At 45.6% G+C, this 22,849-nt stretch overlaps 1 protein-coding gene across 3 annotated transcripts in view; it reads left to right on the top strand.

The window, feature by feature from the left end:
• The window catches only part of DLGAP4 (DLG associated protein 4), a 300,448-nt gene that overhangs the window by 206,646 nt on the left and 70,953 nt on the right, over positions 1-22,849 (top strand). Inside the window, exon 1 of one of the 3 annotated variants that reach the window (XM_069752302.1) lies at positions 21,888-22,276. The exons of 1 other annotated variant lie outside the window; for it this stretch is intronic. The gene's annotated coding sequence lies outside the window, so the exon portion shown is untranslated. Of the gene's footprint in view, positions 1-21,887; positions 22,277-22,849 lie in introns of those variants that run through there. One more of the 3 variants, XM_069752303.1, reaches the window with a different exon arrangement.

Raw genomic sequence — 22,849 nt, 5'->3', positions numbered from 1 at the left:
ACACCACTGCTGCCCGTGTACCCCTGGAACCAATTTAAAATTGCCTACAGCCATGTGTTATTATTTTAGGCCTTCGATGCCTGTCTGCGGTCACTCCTTCCACTAGGCCTCCACTGACCACACCACTGCTGCCCGTGTACCCCTGGAACCAATTTAAAATTGCCTACAGCCATGTGTTATTATTTTAGGCCTTCGATGCCTGTCTGCGGTCACTCCTTCCACTAGGCCTCCACTGACCACACCACTGCTGCCCGTGTACCCCTGGAACCAATTTAAAATTGCCTACAGCCATGTGTTATTATTTTAGGCCTTCGATGCCTGTCTGCGGTCACTCCTTCCACTAGGCCTCCACTGACCACACCACTGCTGCCCGTGTACCCCTGGAACCAATTTAAAATTGCCTACAGCCATGTGTTATTATTTTAGGCCTTCGATGCCTGTCTGCGGTCACTCCTTCCACTAGGCCTCCACTGACCACACCACTGCTGCCCGTGTACCCCTGGAACCAATTTAAAATTGCCTACAGCCATGTGTTATTATTTTAGGCCTTCGATGCCTGTCTGCGGTCACTCCTTCCACTAGGCCTCCACTGACCACACCACTGCTGCCCGTGTACCCCTGGAACCAATTTAAAATTGCCTACAGCCATGTGTTATTATTTTAGGCCTTCGATGCCTGTCTGCGGTCACTCCTTCCACTAGGCCTCCACTGACCACACCACTGCTGCCCGTGTACCCCTGGAACCAATTTAAAATTGCCTACAGCCATGTGTTATTATTTTAGGCCTTCGATGCCTGTCTGCGGTCACTCCTTCCACTAGGCCTCCACTGACCACACCACTGCTGCCCGTGTACCCCTGGAACCAATTTAAAATTGCCTACAGCCATGTGTTATTATTTTAGGCCTTCGATGCCTGTCTGCGGTCACTCCTTCCACTAGGCCTCCACTGACCACACCACTGCTGCCCGTGTACCCCTGGAACCAATTTAAAATTGCCTACAGCCATGTGTTATTATTTTAGGCCTTCGATGCCTGTCTGCGGTCACTCCTTCCACTAGGCCTCCACTGACCACACCACTGCTGCCCGTGTACCCCTGGAACCAATTTAAAATTGCCTACAGCCATGTGTTATTATTTTAGGCCTTCGATGCCTGTCTGCGGTCACTCCTTCCACTAGGCCTCCACTGACCACACCACTGCTGCCCGTGTACCCCTGGAACCAATTTAAAATTGCCTACAGCCATGTGTTATTATTTTAGGCCTTCGATGCCTGTCTGCGGTCACTCCTTCCACTAGGCCTCCACTGACCACACCACTGCTGCCCGTGTACCCCTGGAACCAATTTAAAATTGCCTACAGCCATGTGTTATTATTTTAGGCCTTCGATGCCTGTCTGCGGTACCAACTGGAACCAACATCAGAAAATATAAAAATAAGTATTTGGCTTATAAAAAAGAAAATACTGGAGAGATATCAAATGCAGACATTTTAACATTAAAAACAAACACATACAACAAAAATCTGGTACAGTACTAAAAATGGCCACCAGCTACAATAACTTTCTCCTGCAAGTAGTTAACTGAAAGGTTTTTTCAATTTTAAACACAGATATGGCATCCACCGAGTGTTGTCCTGTCGCGTCTTCTTTATATTATTGCCAAGAAGATGCAAAACAATGAAAATAATAAAATCATTATTTACCAAAAAAATAGAGTAAGTCAAAACCACATTGCAAATAAACATTCATTACAAATAAAGAAGCAGGGCGCGTCCGAGGGTGAGTATATACCTAATAAGAATATAATCACCCTCGGACGCGCCCTGCTTCTTTCCGACAGCCTTCCTTCCTAAGAATCAGCCCTTCCGTGGTGTAGAGAGAGGGTTTGTTACACTCCAAGGTGTTCCCCAGGTTGCCTTTCCTGAGCTTCGATCTTCCGGCTCTCATTTAGTAATTTTTGGAAACTACGCTGCATTAGGCCTACAAATTGGGTATGGGGTGTAGAGAGATGGTGTGTTCCACTCCAAGGTGTTCTCCAGGTTGCCTTTCCTGAGCTTCGATCTTCCGGCTCTCGTTTAGTAGTTGTTGGAAACTACGCTGCATTAGGCCTACAAATTGGGTATGGGGTGTAGAGAGATGGTGTGTTCCACTGTAGAGAGATGGTGTGTTCCACTCCAAGGTGTTCCCCAGGTTTCCTCGCCAATGCTTCGATCATCATGCTCTCGTTTAGTAGTTGTTGGAAACTACCCTGCATTAGGCCTACAAATTGGGTATGGGGTGTAGAGAGATGGTGTGTTCCACTCCAAGGTGTTCCCCAGGTTTCCTCGCCAATGCTTCGATCATCATGCTCTCGTTTAGTAGTTGTTGGAAACTACGCTGCATTGGGCCTACAAATTGGGTATGGGGTGTAGAGAGATGGTGTGTTCCACTCCAAGGTGTTCCCCAGGTTGCCTTTCCTGAGCTTCGATCTTCCGGCTCTCGTTTAGTAGTTGTTGGAAACTACGCTGCATTAGGCCTACAAATTGGGTATGGGGTGTAGAGAGATGGTGTGTTCCACTCCAAGGTGTTCTCCAGGTTGCCTTTCCTGAGCTTCGATCTTCCGGCTCTCGTTTAGTAGTTGTTGGAAACTACGCTGCATTAGGCCTACAAATTGGGTATGGGGTGTAGAGAGATGGTGTGTTCCACTGTAGAGAGATGGTGTGTTCCACTCCAAGGTGTTCCCCAGGTTTCCTCGCCAATGCTTCGATCATCATGCTCTCGTTTAGTAGTTGTTGGAAACTACGCTGCATTAGGCCTACAATTCGGGTATGGGGTGTAGAGAGATGGTGTGTTCCACTCCAAGGTGTTCTCCAGGTTGCCTTTCCTGAGCTTCGATCTTCCGGCTCTCGTTTAGTAGTTGTTGGAAACTACGCTGCATTAGGCCTACAAATTGGGTATGGGGTGTAGAGAGATGGTGTGTTCCACTCCAAGGTGTTCCCCAGGTTGCCTTTCCTGAGCTTCGATCTTCCGGCTCTCGTTTAGTAGTTGTTGGAAACTACGCTGCATTAGGCCTACAAATTGGGTATGGGGTGTAGAGAGATGGTGTGTTCCACTCCAAGGTGTTCCCCAGGTTTCCTCGCCAATGCTTCGATCATCATGCTCTCGTTTAGTAGTTGTTGGAAACTACGCTGCATTAGGCCTACAAATTGGGTATGGGGTGTAGAGAGATGGTGTGTTCCACTCCAAGGTGTTCCCCAGGTTGCCTTTCCTGAGCTTCGATCCTCCGGCTCTCGTTTAGTAGTTGTTGGAAACTACGCTGCATTAGGCCTACAAATTGGGTATGGGGTGTAGAGAGATGGTGTGTTCCACTCCAAGGTGTTCCCCAGGTTTCCTCGCCAATGCTTCGATCATCATGCTCTCGTTTAGTAGTTGTTGGAAACTACGCTGCATTGGGCCTACAAATTGGGTATGGGGTGTAGAGAGATGGTGTGTTCCACTCCAAGGTGTTCTCCAGGTTGCCTTTCCTGAGCTTCGATCTTCCGGCTCTCGTTTAGTAGTTCTTGGAAACTACACTGCATTAGGCCTACAAATTGGGTATGGGGTGTAGAGAGATGGTGTGTTCCACTCCAAGGTGTTCTCCAGGTTGCCTTTCCTGAGCTTCGATCTTCCGGCTCTCGTTTAGTAGTTGTTGGAAACTACGCTGCATTAGGCCTACAAATTGGGTATGGGGTGTAGAGAGATGGTGTGTTCCACTCCAAGGTGTTCCCCAGGTTTCCTCGCCAATGCTTCGATCATCACTCTCTCGTTTAGTAGTTGTTGGAAACTACGCTGCATTAGACCTACAAATTGGGTATGGGGTGTAGAGAGATGGTGTGTTCCACTCCAAGGTGTTCTCCAGGTTGCCTTTCCTGAACTTCTATCTTCAGGCTCTCATTAAATTGTGGTTAAACGGAACAACTGCATTTGGCGTACTAGTTGGTTTGGGGCCTACTATCGGTGTCTGCCACTGCTTGCTGTTCTGCTGGTTTCCTGTCCTGAAATTCCGTTTTCAGGCGCTCGTTAAGTAGTTGTTAATGTTAGACTGCATTTGGCCTACTAGTTGGGTTGGGGCCTACTATCGGTATCTGCCACTCCTTGCTGTTCTCCTCCACTGAACAAAGCTGTGCCGCCTGTTTACTACTGTTGCCAATTTTGAACTGCATTTCGACTACTTACTGATTTGGGCCTACTCTCTGTGTCAGCCTCTCATTCCAGTTGTCCTCCACTGCAATGCCCCCTCATTAGTCCTGTGTTACCAATTTTGAACTGCATTTAGCCCACTTTATTCTTTGGGCCTATATCTGTGTTTCCTCCTCATCCTGCCCATTGCCCAGCCAGTGATAGATGAGTCTGCTGGTACATTGACCCATAACGCAACATTTCCCGTGCACGCTACACTGCAAGATTGTGACCCTGCTGAAAGTCAGGTCCCCCTTCCCGCATACCATACCACCTTACACGGGGACAAACAGGAAGGTGCAGATGAAAGTGCAGGTTCCTTCATCAGGTGGGGGGAGGAATACTAGTTGGCGACGTCACTGGCACAGGGCCTCTCATAGTACGCAAAAGTGTTGCTGCTGGTGGGAGGCGCCCCCGCCGTGCAAACACACCGCTGTACTTTGAGGGGCCCTGTGCCAGTGCCAATGCCAACGAGTGGGCCCCCCCTGCTTGCTCAGGTTCACAGCACTTGCAAAGTTGAAATACTTACCTCTCCCTGCTCCACTGCCGTGACGTGGTCCAGATTTCCTGGGCCCACTAATTACTTGAACCAGCCCTACCCACCACAACTTTAGCCAAATGAACCCCAATTTCAAATGCCTTCCAATTATTATAAGGTAAATTACGCTTGACAAGCTTCATTAAGAAGAATGGATGGTTTTGACATTAAAATGGGCACTCTAGGTGTTTTCCTGGCCCCCACTCACTGCCGACTATGCTGCCCCATTGACTTGCATTGGGTTTCGTGTTTCGGTCGATCCCGACTTTACGTCATAATCGGCCGATTTCACTCGACCCGACTTTTGAGATAGTCGGGTTTCGCGAAACCCGGCTCGACTCTAAAAAGGTCAAGGTCGCTCAACTTTAATTACCACCCTTGTATATATTAGCAAATATGGCAGAGACCGGATTGTTTTTTGCAGACATTACTCTTGGTGAGTAAAGTGAAATAACTAAAGACTTTGGCGGACTGCAATAATCAGTTTATGCCAGAAAGCTGGTGTATAACAGTCACAAATTTCTGTGCATTATATACTCGCGCAAAAACTTTTCTGAACAATGGGTGGAGCTTAGCAGGAGGGGAGGGGCGTGGCATGGCGAGACCATACACATTTACAGTTAATTACACTATAAAATGCGGTAAACTATAGCAGAAATGTACTCCAAGCGATGAGTGCAGGATTTTTTTGGACAATTGCACACAGGTAGCTTGAAAGATGCACTAAATACACACATGATCAAAATGGTTGCTACCCCTCATTAGAAAAACCCACAATGATCACAGAAATAACTTGAATCTGACAAAAGTAATAATAAATAAAAGATCTATGAAAATGAACAAATGAAAGTCAGACATTGCTTTTCAACCATGCTTCCACAGAATTAAAAAAAAAAATAAAACTCATGAAATAGGCCTGGACAGAAATGATGGTACCCCTGAAAATAATGTGACAAAAGGGACATGATGAATCAAGGTGTATCCACTAACTAGCATCTCAGGTGTCTACAATCTTGGAATCAGTGAGTGGCCTGTATATAGGGCTACAGATACTCACTGTGCTGTTTGGTGACATGGTGTGTATCACACTCAACATGGACCAGAGGAAGCGAAGGAAAGAGTTGTCTCAGGAGATTAGAAAGAAAATTATAGACAAACATGTTAAAGGTAAACGTTATAAGACCATCTCCAGGCAGCTTGATGTTCCTCTGACTACAGTTGCACATATTATTCAGAAATTTAAGATCCATGGGACTGTAGCCAACCTCCCTGGACGTGGATGACAAATCAAAGAGACGGATAATAAGAATGGTAATAAAAGAGCCCAGAAAAACTTCTAAACAGATTAATGGTGAACTTCAAGCTCAAGGAACATCAGTGTCAGATCGCACCATCCATCGTTGTATTTGCCAAAGTGGACTTCATGGAAGGACACCATTGTTGAAAAAAAAATCATAAAAAAGCCAGACTGGAGTTTGCCAAACTACATGTTGACAAGCCACAAAGCTTCTGGGAGAATGTCCTATGGACAGATGAGACAACAATGGAACTTTTGGCAAGGCACATCAGCTCTATGTTCACAGATGGAAAAACGAAGCATATCAAGGAAAGAACACTGTCCCTACTGTGAAACATGGAGGAGGCTCTGTTATGTTCTGGGGCTGCTTTGCTGCATCTGGCACATGGTGTCTAGAATCTGTGCAGGGTACAATGAAAGACTAACAAGGGAATTCTAGAGAGAAATGTGCTGCCCAGTGTCAGAAAGCTTGGTCTCAGTCGCAGGTCATGGGTCTTGCAACAGGATAATGACCCAAAACACACAGCTAAAAACACCCAAGAATGGCTAAGAGGAAAACATTGGGCTATTCTGAAGTGGCCTTCTATTAGCCCTGACCTAAATCCTATTGAACATCTTTGGAAAGTGCTGAAACATGCCTTCTGGAAAAGGCAACCTTCATTTCAGAAATAATGAAAAGAATGTCTACCCATAATTCTTTTGAACATTCTTACACTCTAAGAAACAATTCTTTAAAAAATACTATTCCACATGGTCATCTTGGAACCTATTTCTTTCCTAAGGTTGGAATGCCCCCTTTTAGGTTAAAAGCTTTATTATTTGCCAAGAAGTACAAGTACAATCACATATTTAACGAAGCAAATTGAAAATTGCGTTATTATAAATATTGTTTCAATAAGGATGATCTTTTCCCCTGTCCCTACTCTCCACATTTATTTGATCCAACCTTCTCCTATGCCCTTTCCTTTCCTTCCCCTCTACCTTTCCTAACTTTCCCTTCCACATTCTTTTCCTCTTGCATTAACCTTTTTTTCTCTGTTGATTTTTCTTTGAGTACATTGTCTTACTTACTTGTTTAATAGAACAACTGTAATGTTCTATTACTCACCTTATTGACTATAACTATAATTCCCATCCCAGAAATTGTTAATAAAATGCCCCCCCAAATAAAAAGAATATTGTTGAAAAGGCAACCTTCAAACACGAGACAACTGGAACAGTTTGCTGTTGAGAAGTGGGCCAAAATACCTGTTGAGAGGTGCAGAAGTCTCATTGACAGTTACAGGAATCGTTTGATTTCAGTGATTTCCTCAAAAGATTGTGCAACAAAATATTAAGTTAAGGGTACCATAATTTCTGTCCAGGCCTATTTAACCCCTTTCTGACATCGGACGTACTATCCCGTCGAGGTGGGGTGGGCCCCCATGACCATGGACGGAATAGTACGTCCAGCGCGATCGGCGGCGCTCACGGGGGGAGCGCCGCCGATCGCGGCCGGGTGTCAGCTGCCTATCGCAGCTGACATCCGGCACTATGTGCCAGGAGCGGTCACGGACCGCCCCCGGCACACTAACCCCTGGCACACCGCGATCAAAGATGATCGCAATGTGCCGGCGGTGCAGGGAAGCATCGCGCAGGGAGGGGGCTCCCTGCGGGCTTCCCTGAGCCCCCCGCAGCAACGCGATGCCTCTTCGGGACCGGCAAGGGCAAAAGCAACCCACTGGCACGAGAACAGCAGGGCTTAGCCCGAGCACAAATCCCACAGGACTGCACAAAAACACGCACATCCCGCGACAGAGACGGCCACCAAAAGGATCTAGCCACCAACTCTCTGGTACCAAAGATTCCAGGATGACCAGCCAACACCGAACAATGAACCTCAGAGATAACTTTATTGGTCCACCTATCAGGGACAAACAGTCTCTCCGCTGGACAACGATCAGGTTTATTAGCCTGAAATTTTTGCAGCACCCGCCGCAAATCAGGGGAAATGGCAGACACAATTACTCCTTCCTTGAGGATACCCGCCGGCTCAGACAAACCCGGAGAGTCGGGCACAAAACTCCTAGACAGAGCATCCGCCTTCACATTTTTAGAGCCCGGAAGGTACGAAATCACAAAGTCAAAACGGGCAAAAAACAGCGACCAACGAGCCTGTCTAGGATTCAACCGCTTAGCAGACTCAAGATAAGTCAAGTTCTTATGATCAGTCAATACCACCACGCGATGCTTAGCTCCTTCAAGCCAATGACGCCACTCCTCGAATGCCCACTTCATGGCCAGCAACTCTCGGTTGCCCACATCATAATTTCGCTCAGCAGGCGAAAACTTCCTGGAAAAAAAAGCGCATGGTTTCATCACTGAGCAGTCAGAACCTCTCTGCGACAAAACAGCCCCTGCTCCAATCTCAGAAGCATCAACCTCGACCTGGAACAGAAGAGAAACATCTGGTTGACACAACACAGGGGCAGAAGAAAAACGACGCTTCAAGTCTTGAAAAGCTTCCACAGCAGCAGAAGACCAATTGACCAAATCAGCACCCTTCTTGGTCAAATCGGTCAATGGTTTGGCAATACTAGAAAAATTGCAGATGAAGCGACGATAAAAATTAGCAAAGCCCAGGAACTTTTGCAGACTTTTCAGAGATGTCGGCTGAGTCCAATCATGGATGGCTTGGACCTTAACAGAATCCATCTCGATAGTAGAAGGGGAAAAGATGAACCCCAAAAATGAAACCTTCTGCACACCAAAGAGACACTTTGATCCCTTCACAAACAAAGAATTAGCACGCAGGACCTGAAAAACTGTTCTGACCTGCTTCACATGAGACTCCCAATCATCCGAGAAGATCAAAATGTCATCCAAGTACACAATCCATGGCAACCCCAACACGACCACATCATGCAGATTATACAACACCAGAAAGCGAATAACCTCCTGATGTGCAGGAGCCATGCACATGGTCAGCTGGGTCCAGTATTGAGGCTTATTCTTGGCCAAAGGCGTGGCATCAATTCCTCTCAATGGAATAGGACACTGCAAGGGCTCTAAGAGAAACCCACAACGCTTAGCATACTCCAAGTCCATCAAATTCAGGGCAGCGCCTGAATCCACAAATGCCATGACAGAATACGATGACAAAGAGCAGATCAAGGTAACGGACAGAAGAAATTTTGACTGTACCGTACCAATGGTGGCAGACCTAGCGAACCGCTTAGTGCGCTTAGGACAATCAGAGATAGCATGAGTGGAATCACCACAGTAGAAACACAGCCCATTCAGACGTCTGTGTTCTTGCCGTTTAACTCTGGTCAAAGTCCTATCGCACTGCATAGGCTCAGGTTTAAGCTCAGGTAATACCGCCAAATGGTGCACAGATTTACACTCACGCAAGCGTCGACTGAATGGCCAAAGACATAGACTCATTCAAACCAGCAGGCATAGGAAATCCCACCATTACATCCTTAAGGGCTTCAGAGAGACCCTTTCTGAACATAGCTGCCAGCGCAGATTCATTCCATTGAGTGAGCACGGACCACTTTCTAAATTTCTGACAATATACCTCTATCTCATCCTGACCCTGACAAAGAGCCAGCAAATTTTTCTCTGCCTGATCCACTGAATTAGGTTAATCGTACAGCAATCCGAGCGCCAGGAAAAACGCATCGATATTACTCAATGCAGGATCTCCTGGCGCAAGACAAAATGCCCAGTCCTGAGGGTCGCCGCGCAAAAAAGAAATAACAATCAAAACCTGTTGAACTGGATCACCAGAGGAGCGAGGTTTCAAGGCCAGAAATAATTTACAATTTTTTTTGAAACTCAGAAACTTAGTTCTATCTCCAAAAAACAAATCAGGAATAGGAATTCTTGGTTCCAACATAGCTTTCTGATCAATAGTGTCTTGAATCTTTTGTACTCTTGCCGAGAGCTGATCCACAAATGAAGACAGACTTCTAATGTCCATCGCTACACCTGTGTACTGAACCACCCAAATGTTTAGGGGAAAAAAAAGGCAAAACACAGTGCAAAGAAAAAAAAATGGTCTCAGAACTTCTTTTTTCCCTCTATTGAGAATCATTAGTACTTTTGGCTTCCTGTACTGTTATGAAAGGCAATTCAGTACTACAATGGACATAGCGGTCAGAGCACATACAGTGATCTGACAATAACCCAAAATCATAGAACGAGCTCTGAGACGTGGGAACTCTGCAGACCGCAATCCCTAATCCTCTCCAAACAACACTAGAGGCAGCCGTGGATTGCGCCTAACTCTGCCTATGCAACTCGGCACAGCCTGAGAAACTAACTAGCCTGAAGATAGAAAATAAGCCTACCTTGCCTCAGAGAAATACCCCAAAGGAAAAGGCAGCCCCCCACATATAATGACTGTGAGTTAAGATGAAAAGACAAACGTAGAGATGAAATAGATTCAGCAAAGTGAGGCCCGACTTTCTTAACAGATCGAGGATAGAAAAGGTAACTTTGCGGTCTACACAAAACCCTAAAGAAAACCACGCAAAGGGGGCAAAAAGACCCTCCGTACCGAACTAACGGCACGGAGGTACACCCTTTGCGTCCCAGAGCTTCCAGCAACAAATTAGACAAGCTGGACAGAAAAAAAGCAAACAAATAGCAAAGAAGAACTTAGCTATGCAGAGCAGCAGGCCACAGGAATGATCCAGGGAAAAGCAAGTCCAACACTGGAACATTGACAGGAAGCCAGGATCAAAGCATTAGGTGGAGTTAAGTAGAGAAGCACCTAACGACCTCACCAGATCACCTGAGGGAGGAAACTCAGAAGCCGCAGTACCACTTCCCTCCACCAACAGAAGCTCACAGAGAGAATCAGCCGAAGTACCACTTGTGACCACAGGAGGGAGCTCTGCCACAGAATTCACAACATTTACCCCAACATTTGGGGTATCAGCGTACTCAGGACAAATAGGACAACAACTTTTGGGGTCCAATTTCTCCTGTTACCCTTGGGAAAATACAAAACTGGGGGCTAAAAAATAATTTTTGTGGGAAAAAAAAAGATTTTTTATTTTCACGGCTCTGCATTATAAACTGTAGTGAAACACTTGGGGGTTCAAAGTTCTCACAACACATCTAGATTAGTTCCCTGGGGGGTCTAGTTTCCAATATGGGGTCATTTGTGGGGGGTTTCTACTGTTTAGGTACATTAGGGGTTCTGCAAACGCAATGTGACGCCTGCAGACCATTCCATCTAAGTCTGCATTCCAAATGGCGCACCTTCCCTTCTGAGCTCTGCCATGCGCTCAAACGGTGGTTCCCCCCAACATACGGGGTATCAGCGTACTCAGGACAAATTGGACAACAACTTTTGGGGTCGAATTTCTCCTCTTACCCTCGGGAAAATACAAAACTGGGGGCTAAAAAATAATTTTGGGGGGAAAGATTTTTTTTTTAAATTTTCACGACTCTGCGTTACAAACTGTAGTGAAACACTTGGGGGTTCAAAGCTATCACAACACATCTAGATGAGTTCCTTAGGGGGTCTAGTTTCCAAAATGGTGTCACTTGTGGGAGGTTTCTACTGTTTAGGTACATTAGGGGCTCTGCAAATGCAATGTGACACCTGCAGACCATTCCATCTAAGTCCTCATTCCAAATGGAGCTCCTTCCCTTCCGAGCCCTCCCATGCGCCCAAACAGTGGTTCCCCCCCACATATGGGGTATCAACGCACTCAGGACAAATTGGACAACAAATTGTGGGGTCCAATTTCTCCTGTTACCCTCGGGAAAATACAAAACTGGGGGCTAAAAAATAATTTTTGTGGGAAAAAATTTTAGTTTTATTTTTACGGCTCTCCATTATAAACTTCTGTGAAGCCCTTGGTGGGTCAAAGCGCTCAGCACACATCTAGATAAGTTCCTCAGGGGGTCTACTTTCCAAAATGGTGTCACTTGTGGGGGGTTTCTACTGTTTAGGTACATTAGGGGCTCTGCAAACGCAATGTGACACCTGCAGACCATTCCATCTAAGTCTGCATTCAAATGGCACTCCTTCCCTTCCGAGCCCTCCCATGTGCTCAAACAGTGGTTCCCCCCACATATGGTGTATCATCGCACTCAGGACAAATTGGGCAACAAATTTTGGGGTCCAATTTCTCCTGTTACCCTCGGGAAAATACAAAACTGGGGGCTAAAAAAATAATTTTTGTGGGAAAAAAATTTTGTTTTATTTTTACGGCTCTGCATTATAAACTTCTGTGAAGCACTTGGTGGGTCAAAGTGCTCACCACACCTCTAGATAAGTTCCTTAGGGGTTTACTTTCCAAAATGGTGTCACTTGTGGGGGGTTTCAATGTTTAGGCACATCAGTGGCTCTTCAAACGCAACATGGCGTCCCATCTCAATTCCTGTCAATTTTGCATTGAAAAGTCAAACGGCGCTCCTTCCCTTCCGAGCTCTCCCTTCCGCCCAAACAGTGGTTTACCCCCACATATGGCCTATCAGCGTACTCAGGACAAATAGTACAACAACTTTTGGGGTCCAATTTCTTCTCTTACCCTTGGGAAAATAAAAAATTGGGGGCGAAAAGATAATTTTTGTAAAAAAATATGATTTTTTATTTTTACGGTTCTACATTATAAACTTCTGTGAAGCACTTGGTGGGTCAAAGTGCTCACCACACCTCTAGATAAGTTCCTTAGGGGGTCTACTTTCCAAAATGGTGTCACTTGTGTGGGGTTTCAATGTTTAGGCACATCAGGGGCTCTCCAAACGAAACATGGCGTCCCATCTCAATTCCAGTCAATTTTGCATTGAAAAGTCAAATGGCGCTCCTTCGCTTCCGAGCTCTGCCATGCGCCCAAACAGTGGTTTACCCCCACATGTGGGGTATTGGCGTACTCAGGACAAATTGTACAACAATGTTTGGGGTCCATTTTCTCCTGTTACCCTTGGTAAAATAAAACAAATTGGAGCTGAATTAAATTTTTTGTGAAAAAAAGTTAAATGTTCATTTTTATTTAAACATTCAAAAAATTCCTATGAAGCACCAGAAGGGTTAATAAACTTCTTGAATATGGTTTTGAGCACCTTGAGGGGTGTAGTTTTTAGAATGGTGTCACACTTGGGTATTTTCTATCATATAGACCCCTCAAAATGACTTCAAATGAGATGTGGTCCCTAAAAAAAAATGGTGTTGTAGAAATGAGAAATTGCTGGTCAACTTTTAACCCTTATAACTCCCTAACAAAAAAAAATTTTGGTTCCAAAATTGTGCTGATGTAAAGTAGACATGTGGGAAATGTTACTTATTAAGTATTTTGTGTGACATATCTCTGTGATTTAATTGCATAAAAATTCAAATTTGGAAAATTGCGAAATTTTCATAATTTTCGCCAAATTTCCATTTTTTTCACAAATAAACGCAGGTACTATCAAAGAATTTTTACCATTGTCATGAAGTACAATATATCACGAGAAAACAATGTCAGAATCACTGGGATCCGTTGAAGCGTTCCAGAGTTATAACCTCATAAAGGGACAGTGGTCAGACTTGTAAAAATTGGCCCGGTCATTAACGTGCAAACCACCCTTGGGGGTAAAGGGGTTAATGAGTTTTTTTTTTTTTTTTTTTTTTGGATAGAAAAATATTTAGAATTGAGAGTCCTCAGTGGTTGATACCTTTTGATGGCTATCTGAAAAGATGATAATAAATTGCAAGCTTTCGAGACTACTCCGGTCCCTTTATCAGGCATAGACTAATAGAAATTCTGAAGAATCACATATTTATGCACAACACAGCACTGATGACTCATCAGGATCAGATCAGTGGGGGTCCGACTCCTAGCATTCGCGCAATAAAGGTACCGTCACACATAACGATATCGTTAACGATATCGTTGCTTTTTGTGACGTAGCAACGATATCGTTAACGAAATCGTTATGCGTGACAGCGACCAACGATCAGGCCCCTGCTGGGAGATCGTTGGTCGCTGGGGAAAGTCCAGGACTTTATTTCGTCGCTGGATCACCCGCTGACATTGCTGAATCAGCGTGTGTGACGTCGATTCAGCGATGTCTTCACTGGTAACCAGGGTAAACATCGGGTTACTAAGAGCAGGGCCGCGTTTAGTAACCCGATGTTTACCCTGGTTACCATTGTAAAAGTAAAAAAAAAAACACAACATACTCACATTCCTGTCACGTTCCTCAGCGTCAGCTTCCCTGCGTCCCTGTTATGTTTGCTAATGACAGGTGTTATGAAGGCAATCCAGAAACACAGTGTGCTTAGCGATCAGAGCGCACACAGTGATCTGACAAATACCCAAAAATACAAGAACGAGCTCTGAGACGTGGAAACTCTGTAGACTGCACACCTGATCCTATCCTAAACACAACTAAAAGCGGATGTGGATTGCGCCTAACAACTACCTAGGCAACTCGGCACAGCCTAAGAAACTAGCTAGCCTGAAGATAGAAAAATAGGCCTGACTTGCCCCAGAGAAATTCCCCAAAGGAAAAGGCAGCCCCCCACATATAATGACTGTGAGTAAGATGAAAAGACAAAACGTAGGGATGAAATAGATTCAGCAAAGTGGGGCCCGATATTCTAGGACAGAGCGAGGATAGTAAAGCGAACTTTGCAGTCTACAAAAAACCCTAAAGCAAAACCACGCAAAGGGGGCAAAAAAAACCCACCGTGCCGAACTAACGGCACGGCGGTACACCCTTTGCGTCTCAGAGCTTCCAGCAAAACAAAAGACAAGCTGGACAGAAAAAAGCAACAAAAAAGCAAAAAGCACTTAGCTATACAGAGCAGCAGGTCACAGGAACAATCAGGAGAAGCTCAGATCCAACACTGAAACATTGACAAGGAGCAAGGATAGCAGCATCAGGCGGAGTTAAGTAATGAAGCAGTTAACGAGCTCACCAGAACACCTGAGGGAGGAAGCTCAGAAGCTGCAGTACCACTTGTGACCACAGGAGTGAATTCAGCCACAGAATTCACAACACGTCCCCCAGTGTCAGCGGTAGGTAAGTATGTAGTGTTTGTTTTTTTACTTTTACGCTGGTAACCAGGGTAAACATCGGGTTACTAAGCGCGGGCCTGCGCTTAGTAACCCGATGTTTACCCTGGTTACCAGTGAAGACATCGCTGGATCGGTGTCACACACGCCGATTCAGCGATGTCTACGGGGAGTCCAGCGATGAAATAAAGTTCTGGACTTTCCTCAGCGACCAACGATCTCCCAGCAGGGGCCTGATCGTTGGTCGCTGTCACACATAACGATTTCCTTAACGATATCGTTGCTACGTCACAAAAAGCAACGATATCGTTAACGATATCGTTATGTGTGAAGGTACCTTAACTTTGGTATTTCCATCTAAATCTCTGAGTGACGTGACTCAGATGAAATCTCCGAGGGATTCATTCACTATAATGAGGCAGCAGAGTTACTCTGGACTCCATCTGATCTCTGTTCAGCAGTGTCCTTCTTTTCAGAAGTTCACAAAACTGTGGCCGATAGCACTTTTGTGCAATCCTAAAAAGACAGACACTGCCGGATTACAGGTCAGACAGCGTCCACTGTGCCTCCATCTGCCTCATTATAGGGAATCCTCCATCAGAGATTCCATCTGAATCACGTATTTCAGAGATTTACATGGAAACCCTGGTGTAAGCGCTCATCGCAGAGCGCAAGATAAATATGTGCCGAGCATTCATGCAATCTTTGGGAGGCAGAATGAAAAAATCAACAGCAGGTGAAGAATTGGTTTTATTTTTTTACACTGTTCCTAGTGATTAGACGACTTTATTCTTTGGGTTGGTGCGATTGCAGCAATACCAGATTTATATCAGGTTTTTATGTTTGCAGCAGCATCCCCATGCTGTACAAACTATCAGCTCTGCAGTGACAGAAACGCTTACTGATCATGCTCTGCACATGATCAGCATGTTTTCTAAGTCTGGTGACCCAGATGTCGTCACGATGACATCGGGTCACCATGGCCATCGGGTCATCGGGTCACCATCGGGTCACAATGATCACGACACTGTGCCATGCCAGGGGGTCTCCGCTCTGCTGGCTCCTGGAATGCTGCGATCTCGTTCGTTCAAAGCATTTCGGGGGTTAAAGTGCCAGGAGCGGTGCGTGACGGATGTAAGCTATCAGAATCAGCTGACATCTGGCAGCAATCGCCTGTACACCACCCATGTACGCGGGCGATCGCGCAGAAGTCATAATCCGTCCCTGGTCATCTAATATCAGAAAGGGGTTAAATCCCTTTTGAAACCAATAAAATAAGTTGGTGAGCTTTTTATCTCAAATGTAAGCCAAAGTCAGGAGTGGAACAATCGGAGGAAAAGTATAATAGAAACATGTCACCGCTTCTGTATTGATCACCCACTCCTGGTTTTGGCTTACACATACTGAGGTAATAATAATGTTTATTTTTATATACCACTAACATATTCCGCAGCGCTTTACAGACATTATCATCGCTGTCCCCGTTGGGGCTCACAATCTAAATTCCCTATCAGTATGTCTTTGGAATGTGGGAGAACCTGGAGGAAACGCACGCAAACATGGAGAGCACATACAAACTCTTTGCAGATGTTGTCCTTGGTGGGATTTGAACCCAAGGACTCCAGCGCTGCAAAGACGCAGTGCTAACCACTAAGCCACCGTGCTGCCCCTAAAGGTAAAAAACTGACCAAATATATTGAACGTGTGAACATGGCCTGATAGATCTTGGGATCAGCTCAATTATTCATCTCCGAGGTATTTTCCCCTCAACACCACCTATTTGGCAAAAGAGAATCAGGCTATCCTGTGTGGCTCAACCCAATGTAGACCCAACTTCAACATTCAGTCACCTTTTGATATTTACAGGTCACAGTATACCAAGATTTCCTTCTCGATAAAAATATTTTGTGATTCCCACAATGCAAGCTTGGTGGAAACATAGTCCATGCGCCATGCCGACGTCCCCATATGCTCAGCTGGCAGTGATCCTTCCCCTACACAGGAGTGCTCACTTTGCTGAGCGCTCCTCAACTCTGGCTGAGAGACATCTCTCCTGGTAGCTTATCTCTTAGTGAACATAAAGCCCGGCAGTCTGAGATCAGACAAGCCAAATCCGTATTTCTCCAATCATCTCTCAGACTGTTGGCAGAACTTGTCGATATCAGACGACGCTAGTCTAATGGTGGCGTTATGTCTCTTCATTCAATTTAGAGAGATTATGGGATGATTACTAAAAACCGGCACAGAGGTAAACTATGTACGGTAATTTACTTTATTATTTATTACTTCCCTATATTTGGCTTAAGTGGAATTTTAATAATACATTTACTTATTTAATTTTTATTCAGTTTTATAGCGCCATCATATTCCACAGTGCTTTACAAACATGAACACGGGCTGTTTACTCCCTAATGTGTGCCCTGCTGCATCTTGTAGTAAATCATATTATGTTATTGTATACTCTGACACATTTATTTCTTGCTTTGTATGTATGTATGTGTATGCAGGGCTGTGGTGATTTCAGCCATGCTCATTCCCACATGTTTCTAGGGTGTCACATCCTAAAGTGTCATGGTTGGTGGAAACTTCTTGGGTGACAAGTCATTTGAGGGCCCCTGCGTTTTCCAACATGGACTGTGTGGCTATATACTGTACATTTAGATATCTACTATATAATTGTCTAAGAGTCACTTCCGTCTTTCTGTCTGTGCTTCTGTCTGTCACGGATATTCATTGGTCGCGGCCTCTGTCTGTCATGGAATCCAAGTCACTGATTGGTCTCGCCAGCTGCCTGTCATGGCTGCTGCAACCAATCAGCGACGGCCACAGTCCGATTAGTCCCTCCCTACTCCCCTGCAGTCAGTGCCCGGCACCCGCTCCATACTCCCCGCAGTCACCGCTCACACAGTGTTAATGCCGGCGGTAACGGACCGCGTTATGCCACGGGTAACTCACTCCGTTACCACTGCTATTAACCCTGTGTGACCAAGTTTTTACTATTGATGTTGCCTATGCAGCATCAATAATAAAAACATCTAATGTTCAAAATAAAAAAAAAAAAAAAAAGTCATTATATACTCACCTTTCGCGACGCTCCGGTGACCGCTCCATGCAAGCGGCAGGTTCTGGTGGCAAGGATGGCATGGGAGAAGGACCTGCCATGACATCACGGTCATGTGACCGAACTACAAGGGGCCCTCGGAAGGTGAGTATATGTTTATTTTTTATTTTTTAACCTGTGACATACGTGGCTGGGCAATATACTACGTAGCTGGGTAATATACTACGTGACTGGCCAATATACTACGTGGCTCTGTGCTGTATACTACATCATTGGGCAATATACTACGTGGCTGGGCAATATACTACGTGACTGGGCAATATACTACGTGGCTGGGCAATATACTACATGGGCTGTGCAATATACTACGTGGACATGCATATTCTAGAATACCCGATGCGTTAGAATCGGACCACCATCTAGTTGATAAAATAAAGATGTAACATAGTACGCTGTATGACATGGACAGGATTAAAGCTTTCCTTCCCTGACACTTAGGAGCCTCTAAATATTTTTGTAGCCATCTGTGAGCTTCTTGCACCTGTCTGCTGGTAGTTTCTTCCATTCTTCCACTGTAATTCTCTCATGCTCTGGAATATTTGCATGATTCATCTCAAGCCTAGATTTCCCACATAGGAGCACATTTTGCTCTAAAATTCTGATATTCCGAATTTGATTGTGTAAGATGGGCAAGGTCTGCGGGAAAGCGGCCCTACAACATTATCATGGATCTTCCACCATGTTACACTGTACATGGGGTGTACTTTATTTTACTGGCTTCATTTCAAAGTATATAAATACATGTGCTTCTCACAAAATTAGAATATCATCAAAAAGATAATTTATTTCAGTTCTTCAATACAAAAAGTGAAACAAATTTATTAAATATAGTCATTACAAACAGAGTGATCTATTTCAAGTGTTTATTTCTGCAATGTTCATGATTATGGCTTACAGCCACTGAAAACCCAAAAGTCATTATCCCAATAAATTCAAATTAATTAACAAAACACACCTACAAAGGCTTCCTAAGTGCTTAAAAAGGTCCCTTAGTCTGTTTCAGTAGACTCCACAATCATGGGGAAGACTGCTGACTTGACAGATGTCCAGAAGGCAGTCACTGGCACACTCCACAAGGAGGGTAAGCCACAAAAGGTAATTGCTGAAGAAAATGGCTGCTCACAGAGTGCTGTATCTAAACATATTAATGGAAAGTTGAATGGAAGGCAAAACTGTGGTAGGAAAAGGTGCACAAGCAACCGGAATAACTGCAGCCTTGAAAGGTTTGTTAAGAAGAGGCCATTCAAAAATTTGGGGTGAGATTCACAAGAGTGGACTGTTCCTGGAGTCATTGCTTCAAGAGCCACGACACAGACGTATCCAGGACATGGGCTACAAGTGTCACATTCCTTGTGTCAGGCCACTCATGACCAATAGAAAACGCCAGAAGCGTCTTACCTGGGCCAAGGAGAAAAAGAACTGAACTGTTGCGCAAGGTGTTTTCAGATGAAAGTAAATTTTGCATTTCATTTGGAAATCAAGTTCCCAGAGTCTGGAGGAAGAGTGGAGAGGACATAATCCAAGCTGCTTGAGGTCTAGTGTGAAGTTTCCACAATCAGTGATGGTTTGAGGAGCCATGTCATCTGCTGGTGTAGGTCCAATGTGTTTTATCAAGACCAAAGTCAGCCCAGCCATCTGCCAGGAAATTGTAGAGCAATTCATGCTTCCCTCTGCCGACAAGCTTTGTGGAGATGGAAATTTCATTCTCCAGCAGGACGTGGCCCCTGTCCACATTGACACAAGTACCAATACTGGTTTAAAAACAACAGTATCACTGTGCTTGATTGGCCAGCAAACTCACCTGACCTTAACCCTATAGAGAATCTATGGGGTATTGTCAAGAGGAAGATGAGACACCAGACCCAACAATGCAGTCAAGCTGAAGGCTGCTATCAAAGCAACCTGGGCTTCCATAACACCTCAGCAGTGCCACCGGCTGATCGCCTCCATGCCACACCGTATTGATGCGCTAATTGATGTAAAAGGAGCCCCGACCAAGTAGTGAGGGCATTTACTGAAAATACATTTCAGTCGGCCAACAGTTCAGATTTTAAAATCATTTTTCAAGCTGGTGTTATAAAGTATTCTAATTTACTGAGATAATGACTTTGGGTTTTCATTGGCTGTAAGCCATAATCATCAACATTAACAGAAATAAACACTTGAAATAGATCACTCTGTAATGACTCTATATAATATAGGAGTTTCACGTTTTGTAATAAAGAACTGAAATAAATGTTTGATATTTTAATTTGTGAGAAGCACGTGTATAACATAAATATGCATTGTTGAAGCTTTTCAGTTTTATCTGTCTATAGGCCATTTTCTTAGTCACTCTTTGTATGACTTTCTTTAAACGCGATCTGTCACCTCATCTGGGAGCAGCATGATGTAGGGTCAGAGACCTGGATTACAGTGATATGTGACTTACTGAGCAGCTTGCTGCGGTTTCAATAAAATCACACTTTTCTCTGCTGCAGCTCTAGCAGTTCTCGAATGCTGAGCTCTGTATAACCCCGCCCACACCACTGATTGGCAGCTTTCTGTGTACACTGTGCATAGGCAGAAAGCTGCTAGTCAGTGGTTGGGGCCAGGTTATACAGAGCTCACGAATATGGATGACTACATGGTAGCAAGTTTACTAGACCTTAGGCCATGTTCACACAGTCAGTATTTTACCTCAGTATTTGTAAGCCAAAACCAGGAGTGGGTGATAAATACAGAAGTGGTGCATATGTTTCTATTATACTTTTCCTCTGATTGTTCCACTCCTGGTTTTGGCTTACAAATACTGAGGTAAAATACTGACCAAATACTTAAAGTGTGAACATAGCCTTATAGTGATGATTTCCTGCTGATAAAACAGTGATTTTATCAAAAGTACAGCAAGCAGCCCAGTAAGTGACAGCATTTTAACCCTTCCACAGCAGGTAGTTTCTGCCTTTATGATACTATTGTTTAATTTTTTTTTAAATGCTTTGTATAAATGTATTTCTGAACACCGCATCGCCTTGTTCCCGCTAGTTGGACTCTGACAAACATCCCAGAATAGGTGTGGTATGATGACAGACCTGGGGGCATTGTTGGCTATGGGCACTCCTGGATTTGTACAATTGGGCAACCCTTCCCCAATTAGTCTCCAGTAGCTAGCGGTCCCACCACCAGCACTGTTCCCCAGAGCGATGATGCACCGACTATGTACATGACCACTGCAGCCAATCACCGGCCTCAGAATGTGATGAAGTACGTGCAGGAGCGTGACTGGCTGCAGTGGTCACGGCGGTGGACGGAGTGTAGGGCCCCCATAAGCATGGGCCACACAGTGATTTCTAGCACTGTCCCCTTGTGCATCCTCTCACTGCGGTGCAGCCTGCTGACAGGCTCTGTCCTCACCGACTCCTTAGTGACTGATGGGTGACGGTCTGGGGCTGCAGATGACTCAGCCCCTGCCCCCTGTGTGCACTTATGGGAAGGGACCACAGCCGTCACCTAGGAGACGGTCACCGGGCGGCAGGTGGTGTGCGCGCTGCTCCTGCTTCCTCCGTGCCACATTGCTTTCTACTATATCGGTGTCTGTCTCTTTAAGACACCCAGAGACACGCAGCTGCCGCACGCCGGCCTTTTAACCGCCTCCGTCATCGTAAGTAATGCAAAGCCGCGCCCCCTCCTGCTATATCATGATGTCAGACCTGGGCGGGGTCTCAGCTCTGGGCTTTAACCCAGGCAGTCCCGCCTCTTAAAGGGGAGACGCTACAGAGGGAGCAGGCAGGAGGGTGAGTGTCCGTGTCTGTCCCTTGTGTCTCGCTGTCACCTGGCGGTCTCCCCCCCCGGAGCAGTGCCCTCCCCGGAGCAGTGCCCTCCGGCCTGGTCGCCACATGCATCTAGTAGTTGGAGCGTCCTTAGGGCTTCCAGCAGCGGAGTCTCCTATGAATGAATAGGGCGGATCCCCTTGTCCATACAGCCCCGTGTAGCCGCCGCCAGCATCCGACCCATTCTCCGGTCTGGCACCTGGAAGCCTTTGTGCCCATCTGCTAGAGACCCCCGAAGATCGGAGCCCCTCCCCGTCTCCCACTCACTCATTCCATCATCCTGGCTTTGTTCCAAGAGCTGTGGAGACAATGTGAGTGCACCGTTTTCTGGATTCTGTGCTTTGTGCCCCTTCTGCATGGCATGCCCTTCGTACCCTCCCTGGGTGGCATTTTTGGGGCAGTGATCACTTGATTTTCCACCCTTGTGCTCTGGTGACTGCTGGGTTCCCTTGTTCCTGGAGGGTCACCCCTTGTGCTGTACAATGGCAGTGATGCCAGCTGGGCATACATACTCCACACCTATGGTTCTGGCATTACTATGGAGCCAGTGTCTTCTACATCAGTGCCCATCACTCCAGTGGGCATCAGTCTGATTTATGGTGGGACGCACACTACCTCCACATGGCTTTGGGGCATGGGAGGAAACCCAGATAAACAATAAGCAGGGTACAGATTTGGCGCCACCCATTACCTAGAACTTTGGGCTAATGAATGGCACTGGCATAGATCTATTCCACTAGCAGATTCCCTCCTCCCCTCTGGAGTATTGGCAAAGACCCCATTAAGTTAACAGTGATGTTGGCTCGTAATTTAGGCCATGCTCTTACTATACTGGCAGAGTGCGTTTGCTCAGTCTGAGCTGTGCCAGGCATGCTGCCCTCCCC

This window comes from Ranitomeya imitator, chromosome 2, assembly GCF_032444005.1.
Source record: "Ranitomeya imitator isolate aRanImi1 chromosome 2, aRanImi1.pri, whole genome shotgun sequence".
Taxonomy (NCBI): Eukaryota; Metazoa; Chordata; class Amphibia; order Anura; family Dendrobatidae; genus Ranitomeya; species Ranitomeya imitator.
Note: the sequence above shows the minus strand (reverse complement) of the source record. Positions and strands in the feature narration are given on the sequence as shown.